This window comes from Podarcis pityusensis (assembly GCF_964106645.2).
Source record: "Podarcis pityusensis genome assembly, chromosome: 11".
NCBI classification, from domain to species: Eukaryota; Metazoa; Chordata; class Lepidosauria; order Squamata; family Lacertidae; genus Podarcis; species Podarcis pityusensis.
The window spans coordinates 52,446,070-52,466,108 of NC_138036.1; the positions used below are offsets into that span (position 1 = coordinate 52,446,070).

General features: G+C 45.2%; 1 protein-coding gene and 1 long non-coding RNA gene across 5 annotated transcripts in view; both read left to right on the plus strand.

Annotated features, from left to right (window-relative positions):
• The window catches only part of LOC308458016 (semaphorin-4D-like), a 117,554-nt gene that overhangs the window by 23,832 nt on the left and 73,683 nt on the right, over positions 1-20,039 (plus strand). The gene's annotated exons all lie outside the window — the stretch shown is intronic.
• Positions 8,052-20,039, plus strand: part of LOC308458326 — a 102,060-nt gene continuing 90,072 nt past the window's right edge. The window contains exon 1 of the long non-coding RNA XR_013977218.1: positions 8,052-8,174. This is a non-coding gene — a long non-coding RNA (uncharacterized lncRNA). The remainder of the gene's footprint in view (positions 8,175-20,039) is intronic.

The following is a 20,039-nucleotide window of genomic DNA, read 5'->3' on the forward strand; positions in this document are numbered from 1 at the left end:
TTAAAAATGCGCCTGGCTTTAGAATGCTGTCATTCTTCTCTCAAAGGACTTTCCACTTGACAGCAAATCTCTCGCCGTTGCCTAGAACCACGGAAGACGTTTTTTTGCTTCAGACTGTGTAAACAATAGTGTGAGACCCTGCAGTTTCTTACTGTACGAGAAACTGAAGGCATTGGTTATTTGCGTAATTCTGCTTGAGCAGAGCGATTTCAAGAATCTGTTCCTTTTTCTGAAGAACCGAATGAGGCTTTGGAAGCAGGCAGCCATATGCAAATCAAGGATACAAGGTTCAGTGCATTCCAGCACATTTAAGAGTCCCTGTGTGACTTGCTTTGCGCTCTTGAACTACAGTAAACAAAACCAAAAAGCATTAGTTTTAACAAACTTGTAATCCCATACACACTTACCTGGGAGGAGCCTCATTGAACACAGTGGGGCTTACTTATAAGTAAACATGCATAGGTTTTCACGGTCTGCTCAAGCATGAAAAACGTGCCTATTAAATGGATACGGCCAAAAAAAACAAAAGTCTTGCAAAACAGCTGGGTTTAGATGGATTGCATTTTCAATTACAAAGATTCTTCAGAAACAGGTTAAGATGTGTTTGTTACTTGGTCTGCATACATTTTTAAAAAGTAGGTGTTTCCTTCCTAGTGTTTTTATCCTTCATTCGTCAGTGATCTTATCTTCCTTTTTATTCAGTAAAGCATTGAAGAATCTGTGTCAGTGTAAACTAGTCTGTGTTGAGGAGCCACAAACTGTGACTAGAGGGAGGGTTTGAACTGAGCAATCCTGTACTTGCATTATGCTGGGTCCATAGATAAGCGTAGGGACACGGGTGGCGCTGTGGTCTAAACCACTGAGCCTCTTGGGCTTGCCGATCAGAAGGGTGGCGGTTCAAATCCCCATCATGGGGTGATCTCCCGTTTTCTCTGTCCCAGCTCCTGCCAACCTAGCAGTTTGAAAGTGCGCCAGTGCAGGTAGATAAATAGGTACCGCTGCAGCGGGAAGGTAAATGGTGTTTCTGTGCGCTCTGGTTTCCATCACGGTGTTCTGTTGTGCCAGAAGCGGTTTAGTCATGCTTGCCAACATGACCCGGAAAGCTGTCTGTGGACAAACGCCAGCTCCCTTGCCCTGAAAAGCAAAATGAGCACCGCAACCCCACAGTTGCCTTTGACTGGACGTAACCATCCAGGGGTCCCTTACCTTACCATAGATAAGCCATTGCTACACTGGCAGAATGGCTGCTGAATCTTATCCCTGGAGTGGAACGGGGAAACATCCGAGAAGAAAATACAAAACCCGAAAAACAATAGATATGCCTCCAGCACTGGCTCCCAGTACGTTTCCGAGCACACTTTTAAAGCCCTGACTTTTAAAGCCCTAAACAGCCTTGGTCCAGTATACCTGAAGGAGCGTCTCCACCCCCATCGTTCTGCCCGGACACTGAGGTCCAGCACCGAGAGCCTTCTGGCTGTTCCCTCGCTGCGAGAAGCCAAGGCAGAGGGCCAACCTAGCAGTTCGAAAGCACGAAGTGCAAGTAGATAAATAGATACCGCTCCGGCGGGAAGGTAAACGGCGTTTCCGTGTGCTGCTCTGGTTTGCCAGACGTGGCTTAGTCATGCTGGCCACATGACCCAGAAGCTGTACGCTGGCTCCCTCGGCCAATAAAGCAAGATGAGCGCCGCAACCCCAGAGTCGGTCACGACTGGACCTACTGGTTAGGGGTCCCTTTACCTTTGCCTTAGTGTCAGGTGGACAGAAGCCACAGGAGGAGCGCTAGTCCAGTGGAACTCTCCCTGCTTTTTTAAAAGCAGACGTTCTCTGGTTCCAGGCGAACATCCTGGAACAGCGGGGCTTTCACACATGTATTTTGCCTTCAAACATTCGAAGGAGGGGGTGGAAGGGGGGTGTTGGAGTTGAAGACATGATCCCACCCATCAGCAGTGGGTTTAAGAAGAGACACGGGATTTTGAAAGCCTTGAGAAGGTACACCTTCAAAAGCCTCCCCCCAATGTTTCTCCCTGCATTGCCAGGGGTTGGACTTGATGACCTTTGGGTGTACCTGCCAACTGTATGATTCTATCCTTCCAAGCATGGAGGTGTAAAGGAGAAGTAGGGAGCTGAAGGAGATTTGAACATGTGCTCCCACCCAACCATCAGTTGTGGGGCAGGAGCTCACCTTGTTGGAACATAGAAGCAACCAGCAGCTTCACACACAAAATTGGGATTTCTGGAGGGCCATGTTTGTTCTGCAAGCCAGAGGTTTTCCCATCCCTGCTGTGGGACTTAAGAGCCCTTCAGCTGGCAGAACTTGAGAATAGGACTTCTCCCAAAAATGCAATGGCATTAAAAAAATAAATAAATTGTCAGATGATGTCTCTAATCCAGGGGTAGGCAAACTAAGGTCCAGGGACCAGATCCGGCACAATCGCCTTCTCAATCTGGCCCACGGACGGTCCAGGAATCAGCGTGTTTTTACATGAGTAGAATGTGTCCTTTTATTGAAATGCAGCTCTGGGTTATTTGTGGGGCCTGCCTGGTGTTTTTACATGAGTAGAATATGTGCTTTTATTTAAAATTTATCTCTGGGTTATTTGTGGGGCATAGGAATTCGTTCATTCCCCCCCCCCCAAAAAAAAATATAGTCCGGCCCCCCACATGGTCTGAGGGACAGTGGACCGGCCCATGGCTGAAAAAGTTTGCTGACCCCTGCTCTAATCCGAAACGGAAAAAAGATGTGAAAACCATAATAAATAAAATCTTAATCATAAATCACTTTTTTCCATGTATCAGGACATAAATGGGTTGTTGTTTTTTTAATAGAGGAAGGCTTATAGGAACATGTGAAAGCTTTTTAGGCTCTATCCCTGTATTAGGCAATTATTGTTGTTAATGACTGTCAATCCGTCCCCTCCGTCCGCAGCCTGTGTAGCAAGCTTTGAGTAGCAAGTCTTCTATCCTGTGGATCTGTGGGAAGTGTTTCTACTGGTTTATGTGGCAGCTCATGCAGAGCTTGCAGCCGCACACTGAGTAACCAGTGTGAGCCTTTCTATTTTTAAGCCTGTTAATTTTAGTACACCTTCGTTTATATGTGGCTTGTTGAAATGTATCTCTAGCAGCGGGGCTAAGCCTGCACAGCGATGATACTAACCGCGCAGGTAGAACTATTTAGAAAAATAAAACGGCATCCACTGGGCATTAGGCAAATAGAGTATTGTAACGAAAACCGTTTTCAGAAACACAATCCACCGTTCTGCATAATTTTGTTTCTGGAAACACTGTGACTTCCTATGATCTAAGTGTGGTGTCCTTTAAAAAAAATAAAGCTCTGTACATTTTAACAGCTGCATGGCAGGCGGAACGTTATTCAGAGATGCTGTGATGAAGAAAGCTTCATTAACTTAAATTCTGTCTTGATCGATGGCATTTGTATGTGTGTGACTTCCCCTACACTTGCAGATTTCCTTAGGAAGCCCTAGCAGCCCTCAACTTGATTTTAAATCAATCCAACCTGACTATAATTCAGTTAAGACATTTGGGCTCTTCTTTGGGTATGTGACATTGGCTGTTAGTGCAAATGACAAAAAAAAGAAGAGCCGCCTTTTGTGACACATGCACTCCCCAGTCCTTGTGCAGAATCTAGATTTCATCTGTATGCCAGTTAAAAACTGGAATACTTAGCTCTTTGGTGGACTCTATTTGATTAGGTCAAGGTATTTGGGCTCAACTGTGGCTCACTAATATTTGTGTGCTCATTAGGCAGTAGGCAATGCAAGCCCTGTTCACTTCGTACATGTATTGAAAGCTTGCGGGCAGGGGAATGCGTTCTTGCCTGCTGGTTCTGACAACCACTTGTTCAGTAGAAGGTGTGAGAGGACTCTGGGGACATACAGCTATGTGTGCAGAGGCTCTTGTTTGGAATCTGCATTCTCAGGCGTACTGAGAGCACACACTCCTATACCGTGGATGCTCGCGTTGCGAATGTGATCCATGCGGCAGGCACGTTCGCAACCCGCAGCGCTGCATCTGCGTACGCACAGGTTGCGATTCGGCGCTTCTGCGCATGCACAAAGCGTGATTTATCGCTTCTGCACATGTGCGACCGCCAAATAACGGAAGTAACCCATTCCGGTACTTCCTGGTTTCGGTGCATCCATAACGCTAAAAAACGCAACCTGAAGCGTCTGTAACCCGAGGTATGACTGTAATTCATTTTATGCCTTCTGCTGAAAATGTGGAAAGGTTGGGGTCCAGTGGTTGTGATCCTACTTCTGCCTCTACGTATTAACTTGTTTAATGATGATGATGATGATAATAATAATAAGAAGAAGAAGGACCCCTGGATGGTTAAGTCCAGTCAAAGGCGACTATGGGGTTGCGTCACTCATCTCGCTTTTCAGGCCGAGGGAGCCAGCGTTTGGCCACCAACAGCTTTCCAGGTCATGTGACCAGCATGACTAAATCACTTCTGGTGCAATGGAACACTGTGACAGAAGCCAGAGTGCACGGAAATGCCGTTTACCTTTCCGCCGCGGAAGTATCTATTTATCTACTTGCGCTGGTGTGCTTTTGAACTGCTAGGTTGGCAGGAGCTGTGACAGAGCAACGGGAGCTCACCCCGTCACGGGGATTCGAACCGCCGACCTTCTGATTGGCAAAATCAAGAGGCTCAGTGGTTTAGAGCACAGCGCCACCCGCGTCCCCTTGTTTAATATGCACATACTCTAACCGGGGCTACGAAAAGAATCTTGGGTGGAGGGGTAAAATAGGGCAAAACATGGAAGCGATGCATTTGTGAATTATGAACCATCTGTGCAGAAGGTGAGCAAGGTACACCCCTTAGTTCAGAATTTGTGTTTGTTTTTTGCTCAGGTGCCTTGCAACAGTAGCATTACAAGGGAGATATGAGTAAGGGGGACTAACAGGAAATAAGTCATTTTCCTGTCTGCTTCACGGTGAAAGCAAATGTCTCTGTCCTTTATTGTATTGCTTAGTCACACAATATTACCTGTCCAAAGGGATGAATTGTTTTGATTTAAGAGGCTGGTATCCTGAGGGTTTGTAATGCCTCTGGGCATGCAGTCTGCTTGATAGCTCATAGCTTTTGTGAATAGAGAGAAGTTGATTTTCACCCCAACATCCTGCCCCCAAGCAATTTTAAATGAATCCCTGTCTCTCGTGATGAATGCGTCATGCAGCTGTTCCATCTTTCTGCCTGAAAGCCATGAATATAGTTGAAAACTGCAGGCTTCAGCATGTGACCTAATCCTTTGGAGTCGCAGACATTTTATAATCCTTTTGAAAGTCCTTAGAATTTGAGTTATAGCAGTTGTGCTGGGGTGATGATTTATAGATATGGGAGCACCTTGTTAGAGAAAACAAACATAACACCTTGTTACCTTTCCCATTGCAATACTTTTTTCTTCAACAAATGGGGTGCAAAGAGGGGATTAATCTCTTCCAGAAAATATTGAGCATGCACATCAGGGGTCAGCAAACTTTTTCAGCATGGGCCCGGTCCACTGTCCCTCAGACCTTGTGGGGGGCCGGACTATATTTTGAAAAAAGAAGAACGAATTCCTATGCCCCACAAATAACCCAGAGATGCGTTTTAAATAAAAGCACACATTCTACTCATGTAAAAACACCAGGCAGGCCCCACAAATAACCCAGAGATGCATTTTAAATAAAAGGACACATTCTACTCATGTAAAAACATGCTGATTCCCAGACCGTCGGCGGGCCGGATTTAGAAGGCAGTTGGGCCGGATCTGGCCCCTGGGCCTTAGTTTGCCTACCCACAATGCACATCATTTTAGAAGAATGTTTAAGTTGCTATATGTGGCTTTGTAGGGAAGCTAGGGTGCTTTACACTTCTGTGTAAAGTTCACCTGCACAGAGAAAAGTGTGGCTATTTCCCCCCCAATATGGAGTTTAATTCCATGTTAGAAGCAAACACCCAAATTCATACGATGAGTCTGCTGTAGAGTTGGATGATGAGATGAGTGTCCTAGGTTCAGATCCAGCACTGAAAGTGAGCCGCAATTTTTAACCCCCCACCTTATGCTAAAAATGGGATAAGCTGTCCTTACCTGCGAGCTGGCTGGCTGAGTCATAGGGAATTCCAGTGTGAGCCAAGGGACAGCCCCTTAAGTCTCTCTGACTTATTTTTGGCTTATATAGTTTGTGAAAACAACAAAAATATACAAATATGGGGGGGGGGGGGGAGTTGAACAGAAGCTATGTATCCTATCAGCCAGGAGGTAAAAAAACCCCTAAATATACACACAAAAGAAAACCCTGGGACAGCGGCAAAACCCTTTTCTGTTAATAGATACCCGTTGAAGTTTCTCCAAACTATCAGTTGCAAGCTGCAAGATTTGCAGTGGCTGCCCAAAGGTTGAGGTACATTTTAATGTAAAGATGTACTTGGGTTGATTCTGTTCTTTAATATTGGATTAGTGTATATATATATTTTCTGTGGTTGATATGACCATGATGGTAGAAACAGCAATAAATTGTGACAGTTACTAGCCGTGGTGGCCCTTAAATATTTTTCACTTGTTGGATTTTCTAAGCGTCCTGTAAGTCAGGGAGAAAAATGTAAATTTAATTCTTCCACCCAGGGGGAAAAATAATAATATTTTCAGCAGTCTAAATGGGCCAGACAGCTTGCGCACTGGGCATTTTATTATGTAGACAGTGTAGCCATTGTTCTTCCCACGACGCCTGTGTTGCTTCAGTCTATATCAAATAATGCTCCCAAGAAGTGTTGTGAAAGTAATGATTCCCCTTTGAAAGAATCCCCAAACTTGGGGGGATTATTCTATCATTTGGTTTAAACAGGACCAGATGGGCTTGTAAAGCACAGCATGCCAGAGCAAGATCCAATAGTACATGCTGGCTTTGATTATGAAAATGGCTTGTAAAATACTGCTCATGTTGTCATCTGATCACGTTAGCTTCCATCAGTGCAGGCGAGGAAGCAGCTAAGATCTGGATTGCATTTTGTTTAGCTTCTCCTTAGAAAGCCAAGAGAATTTTGTTAAAATCAGTGACTAAATTAACACTGGCCTCCTGAGATATTTTTCCAAGCCAGGAACAAGGAACTCAACCCAATGGGTTTATTTGGAAGCAAAATCCCATTTGATCTTACTGGTTCTGCTTTCCAGTAACGTAGCTGTGACACCCCCCCCAAAAAAAACACCCCACCATTGACTTGTAGTTCCATTCCATGCTGGGAATCAGGATGTTAAACATCGGTTTTAATAACTTGATTCTAGCAGGCATTGGCTGAGGCCAAACATCAGGGGTTGCCTTCCTTTTTGGATGAATGGGCACATTTTGAATTTTGATAAGAGTTGTGGAGGCACCAGTCAAAAAATGGCTGCCATGGAAGGGACGTGCATGACACAAATTTGCGGAGACAATCACCCCAATAACTTTACGCTTACCATGGGGAGTCAGCTGTGTCCTGCTGGTCTTGGGTAAAAAAGGTAAACAACCACTGGACGATTAAGTCCAGTCAAAGGTGACTGGGGTTGCGGCATTCTTCTTGCTTTCAGGCCGAGGGAGTCGGTGTTTGTCCACAGAGAGCTTTCTGGGTCATGTGGTCAGCATGACTAAACCGCTTTTGGCGCAACGGGACATCATGATGGAAGTCAGTGTGCACGGAAACGCCATTTACCTTCCTGCTGCAGTGGTACCTGTTTATCTATTTGCACTGGCGTGCTTACGAACTGCTAGGTTGGCAGGAGCTGAGACTGAGCAACAGGAGCTCACCTTCTCATGGGGATTCAAACCACTGACCTTCTGATCGGCAGGCCAAGAGGCTCAGTGGTTTAGACCATAGCACCACCCATGGCCTGAATAAATAAGCACACAATCACTGATAGGTCCACCTGCCATTGTGAGGCTCAAAGCAATGAAGATGATGCCTCCCCAGCTGTTGCCATTGGCTGTGGCTTTCTTGTGATGTCACAAAAGCACTTGGCAACTGAGGGGATATAAAGGCAGGCCAAGGGGAAAGCCCTTTTTTGTTTCCAGGAGGACACACCTGGCAATGGATGTGACATTCAGCACTGCCCGGGTTTCTGCCACTTGCAGGAAGCAAACTGGTGAATGGAAGGAGGCAATCCTCTGGCAGTGGGATGCTAGGGAGCGATAATAAGGCAGGTTTGCTTGCTTGAAGGCTGCTGGTATCCATGGTTGGAAGCTGGCAGACGTCTCATGATGGACCTAACAGTAGCTTCTGGCACAATGGAACACCGTGACAGAAATCAGAGCACACGGAAACATCATTTATCTTTCTGCCGCAGTGGTACCTATTTATCTTGTTGCCCTGGTGTGCTTTTGAACTGCTGGGTTGGCAGGAGCTCACTCGGTTGCGGGGATTCGAACCACTGACTTTCTGATCGGCAAGCCCAAGAGGCTCAGTGCTTTAGACCACAGCACCACCCACTTCCTGAATAAACAAGCACCCAATCACTGATAGGTCCACCCGCCATTGTGAGGCTCAAAGCAATGAAGATGATGCCTCCCCACCTGTTGCCATTGGCTGTGGGTTTCTTGTGATGTCACAAAAGCACTTGGCCACTGAGTGGATATAAAGGCAGGCCAAGGGGAAAGCCCTTTTCTGTTTCCAGCAGGACACACCTGGCAATGAAGGGCACCACTGGAAGTCTTCACAGGTGTTATGTACAGTATCTGGTGCCACGATCCGTCTTCCAGGTTGAGGTCACAGCTCCTTGCACTGCGTCCTGAAATCTCGCATCAGTGCAATGAATTTGTGCAGGGCACATGGATGAAAGTACCGTATTTAATGTTGCCTAAGACTGGTGTGGGACGCGGGTGGCGCTGTGGGTAAAACCTCAGCGCCTAGGACTTGTCGATCGCATGGTCGGCGGTTCAAATCCCCGCGGCGGGGTGCGCTCCTGTCGTTCGGTCCCAGCGCCTGCCAACCTAGCAGTTCAAAAGCACCTCCGGGTGCAAGTAGATAGATAGGGACCGCTTACTAGCGGGAAGGTAAACGGCGTTCCGTGTGCTGCGCTGGCTTGCCAGATGCAGCTTGTCACGCTGGCCACGTGACCCGGAAGTGTCTGCGGACAGCGCTGGCTCCCGGCCTATAGAGTGAGATGAGCGCACAACCCTAGAGTCTGGCAAGACTGGCCCGTACAGGCAGGGGTACCTTTACCTTTACCTTTAAGACTGGTGTGGTTCTGTGATGCCTTTATCACTTCTGCTGACGTCTCTCTGTTCGGACTGCAAGTAGTTTTGACTGGCCATCAAGGCTTTCCTCTTAGGTCTGGGAAACTTGAGAAGCTTGCATTCAGAGCAGAGTCGGGCAATCTGTGGACCAAGAGTTGCACGTGGCCCTCAGCCGAATCTCATGTGTCTGAGGGAAACTGAGGAAGGGAAGTGGCTTCAAGGAGAGCCGAAACAGAAGGACTGTAGGAGGCGGAGGGAAGCTTTCTGCAAGGGCAAAAAGGGGAGGCCTCGGGCAAGAGCAGGGCAAGGAGAGGGTGGAAAAAACTTGTTGTGATTCTGGCCCATGCACTACCATAATGACAGGTTACCCTTGAAGTAGGTGACCTTAGAGAGAAATACAGTTCCCCACCTCTTCTTGGGGGGCTGTTTTGAGGAAGCTTGTATGAGTGGTTCTTGAGGAGTTCTTGGAATTAAAATATGAGAAGACTTGTTGTTGGGGAAATAAATGTCAGTGTGGGGCTGCCGTTGCCTGCTTTCCTTGGAAATAAAGAGGGTCTGAACAGCGTAGCTCACTTAAAAGGAAGTTGCTTTTAAATGCCATCAATGCAAATAGGACGGGAATGCACTCCGAGTTAGGCCATTTATAGGGATAAACTCTGCCATGAGTGCTGTTTTTGTGGAAAGGCAGGATGTAAATTGGTGTGAAACATGCAAACATTTTTCTTCCTATTGCTTGCATGCTTTTCCTGTTAGACTTTCAGCCTTCCTGTGAGAACATTGGTACTGAAAGAGAAAGAATAGATGGTGTGAGCCAAATTGATTTGCTTCTAAAGCAAAAGCATTCAGCTATTGCTTTGCCGCTAAGAGGTTTTTATAGAGAGTAAAATAATGTCTCTGCCTTCTCCCTCCAGTTTTTTTATTTTATTTGCAAAACAAGTACAAACTATATGCTGCAAATAGTCTCTGGCTGATTTCACACAAAGACTTGTCAGGCTTCTACCAGGGAAACCTGGGTTCAGACACCATCTGGACCTTGAAGTTCATTGAGTGGCCTTTGGAGCAGGTATAATCCGTGTTACACCTCTTGAGTAATCAACTCACATGAAAAGTAGTAGTATGTCTCTCTAGTACTTTTACTTGTGCAGCTATAAAGGAAAACACATAGGTGCACTATTACTACCGGTAATTTCGTAATAAAAATGTAAACCTGCCTTTGTGTTCTTCAATTACTGCCCCTTGCTGCAACACTTATCTGAATGGGAACTTTATATTTTTCCTTGAGCTCTTTGGCTGAAAGTTTGGGATCAAAATGAGACAAATGGAGGAAAAGTCATGTTCAGAAATATGTAAGAAAGGCTGGGATTCAGCTAGTGAGTTCTGTCAGTTTCTGCTTGTGCAACAAGCCCCTGCACACCCCACCCTGAATTTGGCTTGAGGGGCTGGGGAAATCTATGGAACAGGAGGAGGAATATGGGGATATTGTTGCATGTGCTATCGATCACCTTGCATGATGTTGAATTCCCCTTAAAAATCATATTTGTGATAGTGTATGTCTAGCGTAGTTTACAGAAGGATCAAGACAGCAGAAATGTGAATGGGGAGAAACAAAGTTGTAATGCGCTAAATAAAAACTGCAGCATAAATAGCAGTATTAACATTGCATCTAAAATAATGTATTTGCCTGATGCTGAGGGCAATAAAGCAGGTGCTAGATGAACCTCACTGGGGTGCTACCACTGAGAAGGCCCTCACTTCTCAGGGTAGCCACTAACTTTGCCTTGGACAGCAGGAAAAGCTGCAGGAAAAGAATATATTAATGGAAGGGAAGTATATACAGTCATACCTAAATCAGCTCCCGAGCGATCGAAACCTGGAAGTGTTTGTGTTTTCGAAGGTTCCTTTGGAAGCCAAATGTCTGACAGGGCTTCCGCGGCTTCCGATTGGGCGCAGGAGCTTCCTGCATCCAATCAGAAGCCGCACTTTGGTTTCTGAACATTTTGGAAGTCAAACGGATTTCTGGAATGGATTCTGTTCGACTTCCAAGGTACGACTGTATGGAGAAAAGTGGTTCTTCAGTCCTGGTCCTAGGCTGTGAAGGGCTTTCAACATCAAAACCAGCACTTTGAAAGAAATGCAGTTTACATTTTACAGTCCCTGTTAGTACTGAATGCAGTTTCTAGATTATCAACATCTCCAAGGCAGTACTGCATGTAATATATTGTAGTAGTCTAACCTGGAGGGGTTACCAGAGGATGGATAACTGAGACCAAGTCACCTTTCTTAATCTCTGCAGAGTTTACAGTGTACCTTCAGAATGGAATCTACATATTAAGACACATGCCATCTTCAGGCTTCTTCGTAATGTTCACGCTTGACAAATATTACCATCACATTCCTATTCTTACCACCTTTCTTACCACCTTTGCTTCTCACAATTTTAGTGTGGGAGGGATTCCTTTGCAATGCGTTACCAGTGCTGAACAGAAAAATTATTTTTCATTTCCCTTTCTAAAGATATCTGGCAGTGCCCTAATGCTGGATCATATCCCGTGTAATCTTGTGATGCATATAAAACCAGACTATAATTTGAAGTTAAGTTAGGAAGCCCTGGGCTCACACGTTCCTTCAACCCCCTTTCGTCCCTGAAAGTTTAGCTCCTTTGCCCTGAATTTTTATTAAACTGTGGTCCATCCATCCGTACCAGAATCCCAAACCATGGTTTTTTTAATGGTTCTTGCAATTCTGCCTTGGAGGGTGATCGCAAACTCATTTGCTCATTTGGATGTAAGGACAAATGTTGGTTTGTGATAAATGGGAATTTGGTGAGCGAATCTGTGTGCTGGGTGGGGACAGAGGGAGTGTGGGGGCCAGAGGCGATTGGTCATTTAACACCAAAACCATCAAAAAGGCGGGGGGGGGGGGAAGCAAAAACCCTTGCCCAGATCCCTTCCAGTATCTGAGGGAAATGTGGATTTTTAATGGTAGATGGGGAGGGCGTTAAACTGTACAATAACTTGTACAAGATGGAAGACAAAGAAAGGGTGCTCTAATATTTATCTGAGGCTGACATCCCCTTTTAACTGACACTCTGTTATAATTTTCCAGTCAGTAATTTCTGAAGCTAGCACTTTAAAGCTTCAACTCATGCAGCTATGACCTGCTGTTCTAATGGAGAGTGGTTTTCAACAGTTTTTAAAAATGTGTAATTTCCCTCTAGGTTGAACTTGTCTGTTTTTAATTTGCAACCTTTTAATCTAATTATCTGTCAGCCTGCTGGCATCAGCTGTCCTCTCCCCATACGGATTTTAAAAGGTCATGATCAGCGTTCTTAATTTCATATGGAGTGGATTTCTAAGATCCTAGTGGCATTTCTTTGTTTAGTCATATTCCCATTTACTGCTGTTGTTGAACAATAGGAATTAATACTCAGCAGTTTTGTTGCTGAAAAGCTTATATTATTCATCTTACTTGCGAAATGATTATTCTTTATGGTAAAGCTTTGGGATTAATCCCATGTAAAGCTGGCACTCTCCAGAAAACCTTAAATTAAGTTAGTAGATATAGAAATGTATTGCGCTGCAGTTAAAATGTGATCCTGAAAGTCCCCTTTGTGCATTCTTAAATAACACTGGCACTACAGTCCTGTGCACGTTAATTGTGATTATTTCCAAGGAAAAGGGTTTAGTGCTGGAATGGGGAACAGATGGCTCTCCAGATGCTACCATAGACTCTCATCATTCCTGACCATTGGACTTTCCCTCTCAATAGCATATGGAACGCCTCAGGTTCCCCATCCCTGGTCTAGCAGATAGGTGTGACTCTGTTTAGGATTGTACACGAGAAGCGCAGACCTGTGTAAGTGCCTGCAGATGGCTTCTCTTAAACTAGCAGGCATTTTGTGTGATCCTATACAGTGGTACCTCGGGTTAAGTACTTACTTCGTTCCGGAGGTCTGTTCTTAACCTGAAGCACCACTTTAGCTAATGGGGCCTCCTGTTGCTGCCGTGCTGCCGGAGCACGATTTCTGTTCTCATCCTGAAGCAAAGTTCTTAACCTGAGGTAATATTTCTGGGTTAGCGGAGTCTGTAACCTGAAGCGTATGTAACCCGAGGTACCACTGTACAGTGGTACCTTGGTTTCTCAAACATCTTGGTACTCAAACAACTTGCAAACACTGCAAACCCGGAAGCAAGTGCTCCAGTTTGCCAACTTTTTTTCAGAAGCCGAACACGCTCCATTTTGAATGTTACACTTCCGTACTGAGTGCCACACTTCCGTTTTGAGTGTTACACTGAGGTCTGTCTTTTTTTGCTATTTACTTTGTGTTTTTGTGGCTCTCTTTTGTTTTGTTTTTGTGACTGTGTGGAACCCAGTTCAGCTACTAATTGATTGATTGTGTGACTGCAGTACATTGTTTATTGCTTTCATTTTATGGATCAGTGGTCTCATTAGGTAATAAAATTCATGTTAAATTGCTGTTTTAGGGGTTGTTTTTAAAAGTCTGGAATGGGTTAATCCGTTTTGCATTACTTTCTACGGGAAAGCGCGCCTTGGTTTTGGAACGCTTTGGTTTGGGAACGGACTTCCGGAACAGATTAAGTTTGAGAACCAAGGTACCACTGCATTGGTTTCTTGTTCTTCCTCCGTTGCTTGATTTTCAGGGGTTGCTAGTTCAGTGTGGGGTTTGCTGCAGTTTCCGACCGTGGATGAGATAGTGTGGCATGGCTTTTTCATTTGGTGCCTACGTGCCGTCTGGGCTAGAGGCTTTTCCACATTCATCGTTGAGCGCATTCTCACATTGCACCCCATGTGTGGTGCAGGTTGTAAATGGGGCAGAATTAAGCTACTTGTCACCGCTGGTAACATCCAATAGCGTTGAACGTCTTGCTGTGCCCTGGGGGCCACAGGAATTGGATTTGAGTAAGCTTTCAGTTATATAACAGCTCTTGGGTTTCATGGAGTTCTTAGAGGTAAGAACTGGTTGTTTCCCGCAAAGAATGGTATACCCATTGTTTGCAGGGAGCAAGGGACTTATTGGTGGCAAGTCTTGGCCTCATCACATTTGCCACATTTACACTGTAAGATGGCAACCAGCATCACATTTCCCTTACACAACGGCCTGCCTTTCCTTTCAGTTTGGGAACATATTGCAGAGGTCAGGGGAATCCATTCACACTCATACGTTGATTAAAGTCATCTTCAGAATGGAAACATCTGACCAGCCCTTTTGAAATGTACTTGGCTGATATTTGTGTGAGGTGATCCTTTCCCACTCACTTCATGTGAGTATTGTTAGATCTGCGTAGTAGGAGTAGATTTGCATAGGAAATCTCTGAAAGTAATTACAGGGCCACACAACTTTTTCTGTTGGCGCATGTAAGGCTGAGACAATGCTTCTTCTTACTCTCTAAAACTTCTGCCATTGTTTCATGATTCTGGCAAAAAAGAGAGAAAGTCAGAGACATAATTAGCATGGCTAATCAAATAGGAAAACAATGCCAGAATGAACTTAAGCTTGTCATTTACGTCAGAAGGTGGGAAAATACCAGTTAAAGCGAGTCCTCTTTACGCCAAGAAATGTGTTTTGTGTCCCTTAATAACTTATAATTTGCAATAGGTTGGACTGTATATTTGAACTATGGAGAAGAAATACGGTACTTAAAAACAACCCTCTTTTGCATAGCTAAAACGGTCAAATGTTTAGAAGCCTAATAATACCTTCTAAAGGATTTATATATTTATTTTATACATACATACATACATTTATATCCTGCTTTTCCTCCAAGAAACTTAGTTTTCCCCCTCCCCATTTATCCTGAAAACAATCCTGTGAGGTAGGTTCGGCTAAGAGACAGTGACTGGCCCAAGATTTAAACATATGGCGATGCTCTGCTTTTGCAACACACTGCGTTGAGTCGCAATACTGGCGAAATGCTGCATATCATTGTCTTGCATGTGGGACTTGCTTCAGTGCTGGTGTAGCGGCTTCTTCTGGCAGCCCTGGCCAAGGGGGATAGTGCAGATCACCTTTAAAGGAGCCTTTAAAGGCCTGCCAGATCCACAGCTTTTAGCACAAGCCCACAGTGTTCTCTATTTTGGGAGAAGACTTTAGAGAATGATAGTTCTTGCAGGAAGATCTAGGACTTGCCTAGATGTCTACAGTGGATGTCTCCTGTTTGCACTATCATTGCGTAGTTATATCAATTGACCAGCTACATTTTCCCTCTCCCAGTCTTCTAACAAAATGTTTTAGAGTTTTGTGATGAAACAATACTATATGGTGCTGGAAGGAGGTCCCATACCATGGCATCAAGCAGAGAGTCTCCAGTGAGGAAGGGCTATAGGTTAATAGTAGAGCATCTGCTTTGCATGCAGAAGGTGTCAGGATCAATTCCTGGCACCTCCAGGTAGGACTTTTGAGAAACCCTGCCTGAAACCCTGGTGAGCTGCTGGCAATCATTGTAGAAAATACACTGATACCTTGGTTTACAACCATAATCCGTTCTGGAGGTCCGGTTGTAAACCAAAACAGGTTGTAACCCAAGGTGCTCTTGCCAGTGGGGCCTCCAAAAAGAAAAGAAAATGGTTGTAATCCCCCCCACACAAAAAGGGGGTTGTAATAAAAAAAAAAGGGACACACACTTCAGGCTTTGATGTGGTTGTAATCCAAAACGGTTGCAAACCAAGGTACCACTGTACTGAGGTAGATACTAGACCATTGTTCTGACTTGGTATGAGGACACTTCCTATACATTGGTATCTCGGATTACATACGCTTCAGGTTACAGACGCTTCAGGTTACAGACTCCGTTAACTCAGAAATATTACCTCGGGTTAAGAACTTCGCTTCAGGATGAGAACAAAAATCGTGCTCTGGTGGCGCGGCGGCAGCGGGAGGCCCCATTAGCTAAAGTGGTGCTTCAGGTTAAGAACAGTTTCAGGTTAAGAACGGACCTCCGGAACGAATGAAATTCTAAACCCGCGGTACCACTGTATTCCCTTATTTTCTGTGACACATGATGCTAATGCTTTCTCCACAAACCTTGCAGATTACACCTCTGTAGAGCAAGGGCAGGGACGTGGGTGGCGCTGTGGGTAAAAGCCTCAGCGCCTAGGACTTGCCGATCGAAAGGTCGGCGGTTCGAATCCCCGCGGCGGGGTGCGCTCCTGCCATTCGGTCCCAGCGCCTGCCAACCTAGCAGTTCGAAAGCACCCCCGGGTGCAAGTAGATAAATAGGGACCGCTTACTAGCGGGAAGGTAAACGGCGTTCCGCGTGCTGCGCTGGCTCGCCAGATGCAGCTTGTCACGCTGGCCACGTGACCCGGAAGTGTCTGCGGACAGCGCTGGCTCCCGGCCTCTAGAGTGAGATGAGCGCACAACCCTAGAGTCTGGCAAGACTGGCCCATATGGGCAGGGGTACCTTTACCTTTTACTAGAGCAAGGGCATCTTCTAGGCAGCCACAACAATCTGAATATAGCCAACACACACTGCAACCTGAATATTGATCTCAGAAGTTGGTTGAGACAGGCCAGAGCTTGTATGACGGTTAACATCCACGCCCCATTCGTCGTGCAGAGCACCTTGTCTCGAACCGTAGCCACACAGACCTGGCCTCACCCTGCAGCAGGTGATCTTGCCTTCTGTAGTTCGGTGGTAGAGTATGCAGGCGCTTCCAGAGTCCATTCCTGGCATCTCCCTGTAGGACTGGGTAGGACCCCTGTCTGAATGCCAGAGAGCTGCTTCCAGGCACTGTAAACAGAGCAGAGAAAGATGGACCATTGGTCTGACAAGGCAGCTTCCAATGTTCCTTTTATTTTCTCCACCCCTTGACCACCACACCTGCCTGCCTTCGAAGAACCTCACCTGTCTCATGTCCATTTGCGACTTGGCACTAGAACTGGACTTCCAGTTGTGCATCGTCTTGGAGCTTTGCCAAGGCCCGACACGTTCTCTCTCTCACTAAAGGTTTTTGCATTATTTAGCTTGCTTTTTCCTAGCCGCCGCTTCCTCTTCTGAGACCCCGAGAGCTCTCCTGTATGCTAATACTACTTGCTCGTGACACACAAACCATTGCAGGGCTCCTTTCTGTCTTGAGAAATAAATTAGTCCCGTGGAATCTTTTGCACAAAACATCCTGACTATGTGCAAAGCTTGTCATTGCCATGTTGGACATTGTGGTACAATATTTGCAAGGTATGTGTAAAATGGATTTGATTCACAATCTAAAATTGCTGGGAAATAAGCCACTGTTTCCTTTGGATTCAGAAATCCCTCACTTGACCCATTTTTAAAATTCTTTTTTCCCCTCCTTTTGCATAACCAATCTTTAAACAGTTAAAACATTGAGATTGGAGCAGTTTAGCATAATTTTTAGTCAAATTTTGAGCCACACAAATAGACCAAAGGATATTTTATAAAGACTTGGCTTTCAGAAATGGAAATTCCTTTTTAAAAAACCTTATTAATATTTATAACTAATGATTAGATGCTATAAACCTCATTTCATAAGTGAGATGGCCACAAATTCCTATGTACAGGCAAAACTATTGCTGATAAATTACAGAGTTGGGATGTTTCCTTTCCCAGTTACCATAAAAATGCCCTGTGGTGTTACGTCTCATGAACAAGAAATACTTCGGCACTTTAAATCTTAAGTGGTGAACCCCAGGAGACATTTATACTCTAAAGTATCCCCTTTCACAGCGGCTTTTTGTGAATAAATTAGGTATTTCTGTGCAATTTACCTTGACAATTACTAGAACAGGCAGCTGTATTGAAAAGGAAATTCCATCCATTTCATTATAAGTTTCACAAAAGAAATGAGCTTAATTGCTCAGGTCAAATTGCTTATTCAGATTCCCCCCCCCCTTCTGTCAGAGGAACATGCAAGTGTTGTCAGAGTTGGGGGGGGGGGAGTCCTGATACATTTTGTTATGCATTAGCCTTGTCTTGTGGGAAATAATGTTGAAATGAAAGGTAGGGGGGGGGGATTCCCCTCACCTTTCTCCCCTAAGAATAGATAGAAAATAAATTCCGCAGCTATAACCCCAAAGGATTACGACCCAGTTTCTTTAAAAGTCTATAATCTTTGCACAAATGGTGCTGGGAAATATACAATATGTTAATGCAAGCAGGTCTTAAGGCATTTTGAAAAAATCATCATTTCATCTCCATTGTGGGCTTCCAAATGCAGTAGTTCAAAGTGGGTGGCTTTAATATTTCACAACCTTTTGGCCTTCCTCAGTCTTTTATTAGCAGTACAGTTGTACCTTGGTTTTCAAACACCTTGGGAGTCGAACGTTTCGGCTCCCAAGCAATTGAAAACTGGAAGTGATTGTTCCGGTTTTCAAACGTTCTTTGGAACCCGAACATCCGATGCGACTTCCATGGCTTCTGATTGGCTGCAGCCAATCGGAAGCTGCACCTTGCTTTCCAAACGTTTTGGAAGTCGAACGGACTTCCGGAACGGATTCTGTTCGACTTCCAAGGTACCACTGTACATGCCTAATTTATCTAGGAGGATAACCATTTTCAGATATCCATGCAGACGTCTGCAGTGATTTAGGTGATTAGTAAACACTATTTCTGAATGAGTCACATTTCACTATTCTGACAGCTAGTCTGAACTTAAAGCACCTGGAGTTAGTCGGTCCACCCAACATGCCAGTAAGAAACTATGTGCTGTTTCTGCCTGTCAGGTTTCCTGACTGAGACGATGAATCAGCTTCACTGCCCCACTTTGCAAATTTACACCGGTAAAGGGTCAAACAGGCATTGCATCAGAATTGGGTCTTGGCACGGTCGTGCTTAAGAACTGTTTCATTGGGGCAATGATGCTTGAGGGTTGAATCACAAGGTTCAATTCCTGGCATCTCTAGGTAGAGCTTGGGAGAGAATCCTGCCTGAAATTTCGGAGAGTCACTGCCTTTCAGTATTGTCGGTGCTGAGCTAGGTAGAGAATGGTCTCAGTGAAATGCCATTTCCCGTGTCCACTCATTACCTGCCTGGGACACACCTGAAAAGAAACGGGGAGGAATTCAGTGCCAAGCTAAGTTGATGGTTAAATTGGAACAAGCATTTTGGTTTGCCAGATGAAACAGCCCCTCTCTCCTGTTCTGAGGGGTTCTCGCAGAACCCCTGCCCCCCATTTCAGGGGCATCATGGAGAGAGGAGGGGAGAAAGCTCCATTGTGCACACAGAAGACCTTGTTGAGGGTTTTGCCGACTGGACTTGTTAGGCCATGGGTAGGCAACCTAAGGCCCAGGGACTGGATCCGGCCCAATCGCCTTCCCAATCCGGCCCACAGACGGTCCAGGAATCAGGGTGTTTTTACATGAGTAGAATGTGTGCTTTCATTTAAAATGCATCTCTGGGTTATTTGTGGGGCATAGGAATTCATTCATTTTTCTTTCTTTCAAAATATAGTCCGGGCCCCCCCCCCCAAGGTTTGAGGGAGAGCGGACCGGCCCCCTACTGAAAAAGTTTGCTGACCCCTGCGTTAGGCGAATCCCTCCCATGACTTCTGATGACACAACCTCCCATTTTACACACCAGATTCCAGTGGTTGTGTCGCAGTAGGAAAATGCATTTAAGGTGGCAATCATGTGTCCGTTGTGGCGTGAACTCTTGTCACATACAAGCATCTTTGTCAAATCGAAAGCCACTCCGACTGTTCCTTGCAAGGGTTGTGCCATAATAAATGTGTTAGCCTTTAACGTGCCACAGGAATCTTTGGTTGTGTTACATGCTCATTCTTTTCTTACTGTACAACCATCTGAGTAGTCTTAACTCCTTGGCTATATTTTTGCTTTAAGAGGCGTGATAGTA